Source organism: Oryctolagus cuniculus (genome assembly GCF_964237555.1).
Source record: "Oryctolagus cuniculus chromosome 16 unlocalized genomic scaffold, mOryCun1.1 SUPER_16_unloc_1, whole genome shotgun sequence".
Classification (NCBI taxonomy): Eukaryota; Metazoa; Chordata; class Mammalia; order Lagomorpha; family Leporidae; genus Oryctolagus; species Oryctolagus cuniculus.
Genome location: NW_027208201.1, coordinates 1,130,117 through 1,143,900, shown reverse-complemented (window position 1 = coordinate 1,143,900; position 13,784 = coordinate 1,130,117). Strand labels below are relative to the sequence as shown.

The 13,784-nt window shown below is 38.7% G+C and overlaps 1 pseudogene; it reads left to right on the top strand.

Moving 5' to 3' along the window:
- The first annotated feature begins 1,184 nt into the window (after window positions 1–1,184).
- Window positions 1,185–13,267, top strand: LOC127485483 (vomeronasal type-2 receptor 116-like; annotated as a pseudogene).
- The last annotated feature ends 517 nt before the right edge of the window (window positions 13,268–13,784 follow it).

The window sequence follows — 13,784 nt, the reverse complement described above, 5'->3', positions numbered from 1 at the left end:
CTTGCTATGACATTAATGCTACAATGTACTTATAGCAATTTCTACTTTTGATTTGAAGTGTATTGAGCCTGAGAAGATAGTCCAGGATAGTCCATTGGAGACAGTGTTCTCCATGTGGAATGAGTGTAAGTTCATGTGTGTGTGTTCCCTGTACACACAGAAAACTCTGTACCTACCCACTCAAATGTCCACATATTTTTGGTTTTGGAAATTGATTTCAGTAACCTACGTGATATTGGACTTCAATATAAATTATCAGAAGTCTCAAATAGAAAAATATTATCAACCTTTATGATGTTGTTGCTAAAGTTCAATTTGACATAAATGTATGATCTCAGATTCCATATAAGTTTATGCAATTAGAATATATATTTCCCTGAAATAAGTCTGGAGTTCTAAAATTGAAGCATTCATCACAAGCTATAAAAATGTCAAATGCGGCATTAAGGATATAGAAGATGAAAATGTTAAATATGAAGGAAACACTTAAGCAAAAATATTGAATATATCTGGATGCCAATTTTTTAAAATTCATCCATAACTGTTTCATAACACACATTTTCCATGGATTTCCTGAAGCCTCCTCATTGCATGGAGTTCATCCTCTCCATTCCCAATCTCTTTTCAGTGAATCAAGTGCATTCAGATTGACTCTATTTTTAGTTCCTACACATTAGAGAGAACAGTGGATGCTTGTTCTCTGATTTAGATTTATTTTTCTTGTATAACTGAATAGAAAACAAGCTTCATCAATGTATCAGTAATAAGTTTAACTCATCAAGAAATTATATTTTCATTTTTAGGCAAGTCACTGAATTCTGTTCGGTATTTTGTTCCTATACTGCATCTCACTTTGCATGTACCCCTAATCAAAATCTCCCTAATGGCATCAGAGCAGTGGCTAAGCAATGAAAAATGTGTTTGCCTTAAAATATTAGGCACCACATTTACAGTAATTTGAGTTATTAAACTTTTGAGTAGAAAAACAGAGTTCTCATATATGCCCTCTCTACCCTCCTTATTAGATTTACTCCATTGGCAATACCTCACACAGGTATACAAGCACAAATGATTAGTCAGTGTTGATCCTCATTATTGCCTATAGGACATGGTATCCATTTTGTTCACTCTTGTGTTGTGCAGTCTGTGGTTTGGCAAAGGATTAATAGTACCTAGCTGCACTGATGGTGTCCTACATAAGCATCCTGAAAGTCACTTGCATTCAAGAAGTACAGGTGTCTACAGGCATGATCCTGACCTTGGTGTTTGTGGTGGTGGGAATAAAGAGGTGACTTCCAGCTGGTATTCTCTGCCTAGAGTAAAAAGCTATAAATAAGTACTCAATCCCAGGTTCTCATGAGAGTATCAACCAAGGTTGTAGGTGCAAAAACAGATCATCATGGGATTACCTTGGTTAACAGCAACATGGAAGTTTTTTATGTTTTACAACTAAAGATGAAGTGATTAGAAATGCAGAATGGACATATCTGAATTCAGGCTGATTACTGGTTGCACAGTGATTGAAAACCACATGTCCTAGTGGGTATCTCTGTAAACAGGATTGGTTTGGGGTCCATGTGCTATCAAAGTAATTTGTGGCTGCCCAGAACACTGGTTGAGGGAGGCTGCCCTGTTGCACTTTGAGTCATTGTAGTGTGTGACACTGGAGATTTCTGGTCTGAAAGCTTACTGAAAGCCTCACCTGATGCCTCCCTTCATGCCCTCTGATGCAATCCCGGTACATAATTGCCAAAAGTTCATGGAGTGGTTTATTGACAAAGCCCTTGGACCAAATATAACTAACAGGTGTTATGCCCTTGAGTCTTTGTATCCATGGACTTGGAGGAACTCCTGGCACCTGGGTGAAGAGGATGATTCACAAACATGTTTTTCTTCTTGTGTTTTCCACCAGGACAGAAGACCTGAACTGCAGAGCCTCAGGGCAGAAAAGTATCAGATTCCCCCATGGATGAGTGGACAGCTGGTGGAAAGAGGTCAGATGGAGCAGTATTAAAGTGGCTTGTTTCAAGCAATCACACACACACACACACACACACACACACACACTGTGTATCAACCTGCATGACCCTGCATGTTCCACTGCTCTTGTATCATAGGGTTTTTCACAGATGTTTCCTTTGATTTTTCTGTTGCTCTTTCTGCAGCTGTTTCCCCTTGTGACTTGTCAGGATAGTACCGACTGCTATTTCCAGATGGAACAGAGTTTTTACAAGGATGGAGATGTTGAGATTGCTGCTTTTTTGCACATTTACACATATGAGGTTCCCATAATCATGAAGAGCTTCAGCAAATATCGCAAATTCAGATGGTAAGTTCTCCTTGCCATAATCACTTTCTATTTATTTACATATTAGCTACTTGTTATTGGGTCTGCAATTCTATAGGCAAATATGTTCTGTATCCCTGCCATGTCCATCTTCTGTCCTTCCTAAAAACTGCTGGTAATTGATTTGGGGCATGAAGCAGACATATCTTTCTGCATCGCACCATGGATGGTTCAGGAAATGTTTTCTCATCAGAGGGGGAACCAGAATCTGGTCGGTATCCTCCTATCCTTCCCTGTCTGCTTTCATCAGCTCAGGGGCCTATTGTGCCTCAGTAGCAGATTCTTACAGAACCCATGCACTGTAATGAATGAACTGAGTTACATGAACTCTTCCACATGTGCTCACACACTTTTCTGCTATGTACTAGATTTGGGGCCATGAGAACACTTCATTTCTTCTACAGTTGTAAAGGAGAAAAGATTCAAAAAGTTTTTTTCTATATAAAAGCAATCTCAGGGCAACAGCTTTGCACAAATATAGTAATTATATTTTAATGATGAATATACCCATAATAATTTCAATGGTTGTAATCTAATACATTTACAGTGTTTCTCTGATTCTGCCTTTTCTGGGCAAAATAGATTTCTTAAGGGGGATTATTCTGTTTCTGCCCCTCTTAAAGATACTTTTTGTAGCTAAATATAAATGTTTCATATACATATATAGCATATATAAATTTCATGCCTACAGAATATAGTATCTTGTAGACAGCAGAATTGTTTTCTTCAAACCTGTTTATGAAGGTGCCAATTTTCTAATTGGTTTCTACTGTAAGGCTACAGGAAGTAGGTTGCAGCTGCATAGAACTTTGATAGAAGGTAGGTATTAGGACATAGATCATTTCAGTATCATTAAAGCCAATGGATTTGAGAAGTATAGTTGGTGCCACCAAGGTGATGCAACTGATGAAGTATTTTAGGCATTTATCCAAAGATCTCTGCAGAAAAAATCTAATGGATACTAGCTTGGTAGAACAATATTACTCACTTCACATTGATTTTTATAAATTCACCTAATTTGATATGTGCACATGGCATCCAATTCATGAAATATTTATTCATTAGTAGTAGTATTCTCCATGGTTATGCATGCAGCACATCATTTAAGTGTACCCTTAATGACGGAGACCAGGACATAGTGAATTTCCAGTAGTAGGAAAAGAGGCTATGAATAGAGACCAAGTTCCTCCAAGATGTATGCCATGCAAACTGCAGATCATAATCAAATCTTAATAAACCCAGGGAAAATATCTGTGTTGATGATTCTTGGAAAAATAAGAAATACTGAACTGTCAATAGATTTAGGCGCTATACCTTCCAATGTTAGATTCACCAACTTTAGAATATACAACAGTTACTGAAAAACTGTTTTTAGAGATAAAGAACACAGCATAAAAGAGATAAACTCTTACAAATTCCAGTGTGTCCAAGAGCCGTCTAGGCATTTTGGTACAAGGCATCAGCTGGAGAAAGAAATGAGAGGATGCGGAACAATGGAAGTGTCATAGTAATGAGGAGAGAAACAGATATATGAAATACAAAACTGAATTTTATTTGATTCATAGCAATGATTTTCAAATTTCCTCATTCTACAAAGTATGAATGACGTATTTGGATAACAAATATGTATAGAAACTATATATACATAAAACAGTATATATATATATATAGCTACTGTATGCATGGTTATAGTATACCTATACATAAATATATAGAGAGAATACGTATATAATATGCATACATATATACATACTATGTTACAGCAAGAACCAAGAACTGAAAAACTGTCACTTCCTCTGGAGCACACAGTGACCCTTAACAAGCAGTGTGCATGACCTAGTCTATTCATGAGGAATTAACACAGAGGACATCAGAAATAAATACAAGGAAGGGGCTCCTCATTTGCATTCTTAGTGAAATGTCAGATCCTAGAAAGTAGAAATGCATCATTTTCTTTGCATGGAAGACTATATTCAAAATTGTAGGAAAATTTGAGTGAAGAAGGCCTGTTTGCAGTAAATACTGATATCACTCATAATGAAAAGTAGAAATTCATCATTTCCTTCACATGGAAGGCTATTTATATTCAATATTGTAAGAAAACTTGAGTGAAGAAGGCCTGTTTGGAGTAAATACTGATAACACTCATAGTGATTTACTTTAACATATGTTTAGTGTTCTAAATGCATGACTGGCTTAATTGAAAACCATCAGGTGCCTTGTAGCCCAGTGATTCATGTTCACCCAGGGAGTGTTTCCAGCTTCTCTAAAGTGCTCCTCCCTTTTCACTATTTCCCTTCTTTCATGCTCTGAATATTATTTCATTTTTCATGGCTTGTGATGCAGGTTGATGGATAAGTTTAATGGGGAAGAGATTTTTCAGAATCAATTACAGACTCCCATCTACCATTATCAGTGCTCTGACATCATCCTTCTTTTCAATCACATAGCCTTCAAGTGAGTTATTCTCTTCCTATTACAACCTGCAGCCTTATGATTGTATGACTGCTATTTCAAGAAGCACTTAATGATGTGGTAAGATGAAGAATCATTGTAGTTTGTGGATGTAGGAAACATTTAGAGGCAGTATTGAAGATGATGTTACTTTCCTTGTCATGCTTACTTTGAGAACTGGAGTGTACTTCTAGCTGTGCATGAACTTTAGAGAGGGCATTCCAGAACCTGTTGTAGTGTTTACTTTAGATATCAAATACAAACACTTAGAAGAGGTAGCTGTTGCCAGCAATGATTAAAATTGATGAGGTATGCATCCAAAAATAAGATCATGTTCTTTGGCTGCATGGACAACCATGTGATAACATACCCAAGACATTATGATGTAAAAGCAGATCTTATTTTTCAGAATCATTTAGGCTTGGAAACCAGTAAAAGTTGGTAGCAGCTTTGGTTCTGGTGAGGACATGTGTCCTACAATTACAACAGTTCACACTCTGTACTCAGCAAATCTACACATACGGATTAGAACATATGAATTTTTAGCCATGACCAATCCATCTGTCACAGTAATCACAGAATTGATGATAATCTGGATTGGAGGCTTTTCCCTTAAAGATCCTTGTGCATTTCATGCAGGTTTCAGTCCAAAAACTACCAGTATGCTCTGGCCTTGGTTTTTGCTATTGAGGAGATCAACAAAAACCCCCATCTTTTACCCAACATGACCTTGGGATTTGGTCTCTATAATGTCATGCACAGTCATATGACTGTGATGGAGAACTCCTTCATCTGGCTTGTGGGACTGGAAAAGCACGTTCCTAATTACACATGTAGGAAACAGAGGAAGTCTGTTGCTGTAATTTCAGAAAGCAGCACTGCTGTCCAAATGAGGACACTGCTGGAACTCTACAAAATTCCGCAGGTGAGTGTGTAAATGAAATATCCTAAAATCTGACACTTCCAATATCTGCTTAATTTTTTCAGGAATAATGTTTTCCACTATGACAATAACCTTACACAGATTTCTTGCCTTTTCCCTTAGCTGACGCTTGGGCCTTTTGATCCTCTTCTGAGTGACAGTGGTCAGTTCCCTTCCCTCTATCAGATGGCACCCAAAGACACTTCTCTGGCCCATGGCATGGTCTCCTTGATGCTCCATTTTGGGTGGACCTGGGTGGTTTGGCCATCTCAGACCTCCCAAAAGGTATTAAGTTTATGACTGATTTGAAAGTAGAGTTGCAGAAGAATGGCATCTGTGTAGCCTTTGTGGAATTGATCCCAGCCACTGTAGAGTCACAAATTTCATACCAAAATAGTGCTCAAATTCAGATCCTAAAATCATCAGCAAATGTGGTGATTCTTTTCTGTGTCACTGAGTCACTCATAGGCACCAGCTTTCATTCATGGGGGGAGTTAATGATGTGGAAAGTCTGGGTCACCACTTCACAATGGGATTTTGCCAGTTCTGAGAAACCTTTCCTGCTCAACTCATTCCATGGGACCCTCATTTTTTCAAACCACCATACTGAGATCTCTGGTTTCAAAAACTTTCTTCGGACAGCTAACCCTTCCAAGTACCCAGAAGACTCTTACCTCTCCAAATTCTGGTCTCTGGCTTTTAATTGCTCAGTTACTGAGACATCCTGTAAAACTTTGCAGAACTGTCCACTGAATGCCTCCTTGGAATCATTGCCTCTGCATCGTTTTGATATGAGCATGAGTGATGGGAGTTACAACATATACAATGCTGTGTACGCTGTGGCCCATAGTGTACATGAGATGCTTCTACAAGAGGTAGAAATGCAGCCAGTGAACAATGGGGCAAAGGTGACATTTTCTCCCTGGCAGGTAACTTGGTTTCCATTGTTGACATGTACTCCTGAAGTGATCCCCTTAAGAGCTTCTGCAGCTGTTCAATCCAAGTAGCTTGGGAACCTTTCTGCAAAACACAAGATAAAATGAGCCTCTGCCTGTAATTTGTCATTAGCAAAAGGGCTCCAAGGAAAAGTGGGAAGGTAATTTGGATAAGCATCAATGCTGTGACTTAAAAATATTGTCCAATTCTATTAATTTAATTTTGACATTTGAAATACTTAGACTGTGTTATTCCATTTTCAACTTCAGAGGTACGGTAATTATTTTCACTTCCAAATGTTGCTGAGGATGTTCTTCTACAATGAACATAAGGGATCTCATATAATTTGCATGGTTCTTTATTCTAGTAACTTTATTACAGATAGTTGTCCTAGGTACACTGAGAAAATGCGTGTTGGTAGCTTGGACTGCACAGGTGGAAATGGTCTGAATCTCACAGCTAGATATTTTTGACTCCCCTTGTTTTTGTAGAAAAATGAGTGAAATCATACTTACCTTGATGTAGTTCTCATAAGGTTTTTTTTTTTTTTTACTTCAATTCATTGAGTGGCCCTAAACAGGTTTTATTGTTTATTTGTGATTATAGACAAAGACTGGCTTTCTCTAAGCTGAGTTTGGTGTGTTATCACTTGGGCAGTCTTCATGAGAATATGATGCTTTTTTTCAGTTGCACACATTTCTGAAGAACCTCCAGTTTACCAATCCAGCTGGTGACCTAGTGAATTTGAATCACAAGAGAAATTTGGAAGCTGAATATGACATTCTCAACTTTTGGAATTTTCCATATGGTTTTGGACGTAAGGTTAAAGTAAGACGGTTTTCCCCATATGTTTCACAGAGTGAACAGTTGTCTCTCTCTGAGAATTTGATAGAGTGGGCCACAGGATTTACACAGGTAAGTTGGACTGATCATAAGGATCACATGACTCATTGTTACACCCCAACTGCTAAGGGAGTACGTGCAGGATGGCTTATTCAAAAGACACTTAGAGACATTAAACCACTCCACTTCCAAACCGAATACTTTCTTATGTTTTTAGTGTCTGAGGATGGACAGTATACACACATTTCCTCCACATCTTTTGAATCTATTTAAGAAAATCAAATTGAATGTTGCCATTGTGTCAGAAACAGATGTTTGCAGTTTAAGTGAATAAGTTTGCAGGACTTGAAAACCCTCTACTTGGAACTTCAGTTATAGTCTGATCTATGACCAACACTCATCTGATTTTGCTCAGACTCCACGCTCGGTATGCAGTGTGAGTTGCAGCCCTGGATTCAGGAAAACCCCTCTGGAGGGAAAGCCTGCCTGTTGTTTTGATTGCATACCTTGTCCTGAGAATGAGATTCCCAATCAGACAGGTAAGTCAGTCCCTGCCTCTTGGAGAAGTTACCACCTATTTCTTAAATTATCAACTTATCCATGCAAATAAAATATGTGGAATATGACTTCTGAGAATACTCTTCCCACCTTCAGGTAGAAATTAATCCCTGTAATCAATAATAATCCACAAAAGGGTAAAACTTTCCACAATACACTCTCTGTATTATTTATGAAAGCATATAAAAGACTGAATGTCTCTGAAATTCTGACCATGTTGGAGTTCAGGATGATATATATATGGTAAAAAATGAATAGAAACCAAGTTTGGAGAATATTCACCCCATAAAACAGTGTGGCCTTTCTAAAATTTTTCCATGAATCAGAGTTATGCTATCACATGTTTCATAAAGATTTTCCAGTTTTTGTTTGTGTTGTATGAGTAGTTATTTGTACCATATATTTAGTATCATTCTAATTTTTGAAACATTATTGATAATGAAGGGTTCTGGCAACAGAGTACTGTCCATGGAAGTAGTGTGATGCATGTGCTAATTCAGTATAGGAAAACTCATGTCTGAGTTCTTCGTGCTTGTATAAGTAAAAATGCTTTCACCAAATTCAAGTGTAGCATGCTTGGAGTGAGAAAGCACAACTCTAAACAAACTGTGTGTTATATGAAAAACTATCTTAGAAATCATACAGTATATCATCCTGAGGATAATACTCATCAAATATAAATGGGGCTAAATTTAGCCTTTGACAAAAGTCATTGCTGCTCAAAATATAAATCTTCAAGAACCTTCTTATGCTTACATATGTACACACATTTATAAACTTTATATCAAAAGAACACAAGCTGACATACACGGTAATAAGTATGCCTAGTGGACCTGGCACTGTGACGCAGTGGGCTTAAGCCCTGGCTTGAAGCACCAGCATCCCATATGGACGCCTTTTCTAGTCCCAGCTGCTCTTCTGACCCAGTTCTCTGCTGTGGCCTGGGATAGCAGTAGAAGATGTCCCAAGTCCTTGGGGCCCTGCACACACATGAGAGACTCTGAAGAATCTCCTGTCTTCAGGTCAGCACAGCTCTGGCTGCTGCAACCATCTGGGGAGTGAACCAGCAGATGGAAGACCTCACTCTGTCTCTACATATCTCTGTAACTCTGTCTTTAAAAAAAATAAGTATGCATACCAAGGTAGGTCAATGACTGCAAATTCAGCACAAGCCCTTGAAGGTAAAATGTGGACATTATAAGGAAACTGAAGTAAGTAAACATTGGAAGAATATAAAGTTGGTGATCATAAACAAGAAAGATTTATGAACCTCAGCAAGATGGAAGAGTGCGAACAATAAGATTACTGGGTGTGTCTGTGTGTGTGTGTGTGTCTATGCACAAAGAGAGCTGAAGAGGTCTATTTAGATATAAAAATACTAATATTAGAGCTTATTAATCATTTAATTCTGATACATTGAAAAATATAGAAGAAATTAAGATATTCTCAGATAGAAATACTATGAAATATGTTGAGCAATATTTGAAAAATCCAAATATCCTCACAGTTATTAAAATAATTCCCAATACTTGAATTGTGATAAATAATTTTCATATGAACTCCTTTCTCAAGTCCTATAGTGAACAGGAAAAATGTAAAATTTCTGTTTCTTCTATGGGAACGTCTCAAGTTGATGTATCAAATACTGCTATATATTTCAGCAAAATGAAATTGTAAGACGCTGTAGTTGAAATAAATTCATACATTTGAAATCTCAAACAATGTAAATCCAACTGTATTTTTTAAATAGGCTACATCTTGCCCAAAGATTTTCATAAAGTCTAATTAAGTTTATAGTACATGAAGAATGTAATAATAATTAGCATAACTGAAGAAAAATAGTTAATAAAATCTAAGTGATCTATGAATTGTAAACAAAGAACAAAACCACTCAAACATGACAAAAAGAAGGATTAGCTTTCAATCCTAAAGTGAATTTTAGAATGCTACAAAACATGGAAATTATGGCTGGAGATTGGATACAAAGTTGACGAAAGAATGCAACTTCTACAGAAAATTACCCAGGAGGTTCGGCTCCATGCATATTGTCAAAAAAGAATGACATTCAACTTACTAAAAAGGAAGATTTAAAAGTGGCATCATTTAAAGTGATATTGGGATGGTGTATTGAAATCAGTGTATCGGTAATTGAATTAAGTAGTGCTGGTATACCAAATTGTACAAAGCAGTTACTTTTCCTTACCAATTCTGGAAAACAAACCTATGAAAGATGGCACTTGTAATGTCTCAAAAGTATGAAATATCCAAAGGTAAGACTAACTAAATATTGAAAGAAATATGCAAGTTGAGACATCAGTCTTCAATGGAACAATATATTGAACATAAGAGGATACAGACAGGGTTGGAGAAAAAATTCATGTTCAAGGACAAAAAGACAGGAAAGTGGAAATATGCCAGTAAGTTTCAAGGTGATCTACAGACTGACTTTGATTACAGGCAGCATCCTAGTGTGTTCTTTGATGAAAACGTTCAAGGGTGGCAAGTAATCCAGCTGGTATCAAGTGTACAACTCTTCTGTGTTTCTCTGGAACCTGACCATTTTCCTTATAATGGTGGTTTGTCAATCAGTGCTTTCCCCAATCATGACATAATCCAGATTCTACCTTAAAGAGATATGTTTTAGTGAGATTGCTAGGTGATTTCTGTGCAACCCAAATTCACAAAGTGTATCTCCCAGTCCGTGATATTAAGAGTGGGAACCTGGGGCTGGTGCTGTGGTATAGTAGGTTAAGCCTCTGGTTGGGATGCTAGCATCCCAGTTGGTCAGCAGTTTCAGTCCCAGCTGTTTCACTTCCAATGCAGCTCTCTTCTGATGCTTGGAAAAGCAGCAGAAGAATGCCCAAAGTTTCGAGCTCACACCTATACAGGAAGCCCAGAAGAAGCTCCCAGTTACTGGCTTCAAAACAGATGAGGTCCAGCTATTAATGTCTTTTGGGTGTAAGATCTCTCCCCTCCTCATTTTCCCTCTTTCCCTTTCTCCCTGTCTCTTTATCCCTGTCCTCCTCCCCTTTCTCTCTCTCTCTCTCCATTCTGCTTCTCCTCCTCCTTCTGAAACTGTGACTTTCATGTAAATTATAAATAAATGAATACTCATTAAAACAAAGACTGCAACCATTGGGTGGTTGAATAGGCCATGAGAGTACAGAGGAAATAGCATCATTAAAAGAAGGGCTCATTTCAGGCATGGAAAGCCATGACTCTGCAGCAAAAAATAGACTACATGGAGGATCTCTGTGAAACGTCTGTTGAAAGAAAGGGTCATCAAAAAGGGATGTACTCTTGTCTGAAGAGAGGAGAGAGCAACTACTTTGCATATGACCCTGTCCAAATACCGATGGAGCCTCTGGTCACAAAAGGCTTCCATAGCCTTAGAAGACCATGGCAAGAGCCTCGGGTGAACACTGACATCATTCATACATAAACATGTTAATTGTTAAAGTAATAACAGAGTTCACTGTTTACTTAGTCCCCATGTAGGACCTCTGTCCCTAATGAGTTGTACTATGAGAATCGACTGCAAATTTTGTTCCCAAACTGTGCTCTATATGTGGTCTGTGTGTGTGGATACAAACTGTTGAAATCTATGTTTAACACAGAGTTGGTCCTATGTATTTAAAATCAAACTAAAAATGAACCATAATGAAGAAGGAGATGGTAGAGGAAGAGGAAGAAGGAGGTGTGATGGGAGTTGGAGTGGGAAGGTTGGTATAGGGAAAAGAACCCCTATATTCCTAAAGGTGAATGTATGAAAAATGCAATCATTAAATAAAAACTTAAAAACTGAGGGCTGCTGCTTGCTCTTGTCAAAGTGAGCATGCAGAAGAATGTGCCCTGTATAAGGGCTGAGTAGCCCTCACCACACATGCAAACCTCTGGCACCTTGATCATCAGTTCCCAATCCAAAGTAATAATGAAGAAGGAATTTGTGTTGTTAAAATAACACAGGCTAAGGTAAGTTTTGAAAGCACCATGAATAGGTTCAGAGAGTAGCCCTTAGGGCTTGGTTAGGAGAAAAAGAGAATGTACTCATCATTATGTAAGGTACTTAGGAAGACGAAGTATTAACTCTGGCTAAGATGAGGAAGATGGACGTAAATAATTGCCAATAATTTTATATGTCATTTTTATATGCTGTTTTTCACATTAAATAAGGACTATTTGCCTAAACTATCTACGTTGGGTATTCTAGAATGTACTTTTGAAATATGAATAACTGAACTTGGGGTGACGTTATTGTACTTTTCTCACCAGATATGGACCAATGTATTAACTCTCCAGATCTTCAGTATGCCAACAGAGAGCGAGACCAGTGCTTCTACAAAAAACTGACCTTTCTGTCTTTTGAAGAGCCTCTGGGGATGACCCTGGTCTGCATATCTGTGTGCTTCTCTGTCCTCACTGCTGTGATTCTTGGAGTCTTTGTGAAGCACTGAGATACTCCCATAGTCAAGGCCAGCAATCGTTGTCTCAGCTACATCCTGCTCATCGCCCTCATCTTCTGCTTCCTCTGCTCCTTAGTGTTCATTGGTCGTCCCAACACAACAACCTGTGTCCTCCAGCAGACCACGTTTGGAATGGTGTTCACTCTGGCTGTTTCCACCGTTCTGGCCAAAACTATCACTGTGCTTCTGGCCTTCAAGGTCACTGCCCCAGGGAGAAGGATGAGACAGTGGCTGATATCAGGGGTACCTAACTCCATTATTCCCATCTGCTCCCTGATCCAACTGGCTCTCTGTGGCCTCTGGCTTGGGACTTCTCCTCCCTTTATTGACACAGATGCTCACTCTGAGCATGGCCACATCATCCTGGTGTGCAACAAGGGCTCAATCACTGCCTTCTACTGTGTCCTGGGCTACCTGGGTTCCTTGGCTCTGGCCAGCTTCACTGTGGCTTTCCTAGCCAGGAATCTGCCTGACACCTTCAATGAAGCCAAGTTCCTGACGTTCAGCATGCTGGTGTTCTGCAGTGTCTGGGTGACCTTCCTGCCTGTCTACCACAGCACCAAGGGGAAGGTCATGATGGCTGTGGAGGTCTTCTCCATCTTGGCCTCTGGTGCAGGGCTCCTAGGCTGCATCTTTGTCCCCAAGTGCTACATTATTCTCTTCAGACCGGAGAAGAATGCTTTGAAAGGATTAAGAGACAGAAAAGTTTCCAAGGAAACAGATGTTCTCAGGTGTAGCTCTTAATGCTCTCACAGTTTTCAGTTGTTAGAGACTAAGATTTATAAAACTGATTTTGCATTGTGATGTTATAAAATAACTTGCCAAATGTAACCTTCTTATGAACAGTTTATGCTTCCCTTAAAATGTTTTTGTTCTGAAGCACCAATTCACAGAAAAGAAAGGGAGAGTGGGAGAAACCTTCCATCTGGTGATAGACGCTGAAGATATCTGCTGTGGCCCAGTGCTGGTTCATCCAAAGCAAGATCATTTCCGTTGTCCATTTGAGTGTCAGCATCTTAGGCCATCTTCTACTGCTTTTTCTGGATCATTAACAGGGAGCTGGATTCCAAGTGGAACAACCAGGATATGAACTGGCACCCACATGGGATGTCATAGTTACAAGTGGTGGTTATATCCACTACACACTCACACTGATCCCAATCCTCCTCTCTTCAAAAATAATACTGTGTATAAATTTCTTAGCCTGGGTTTCATGTTCACAAACACAAACTGATCTCAAATAAAGGCTCTCCTTGAAACT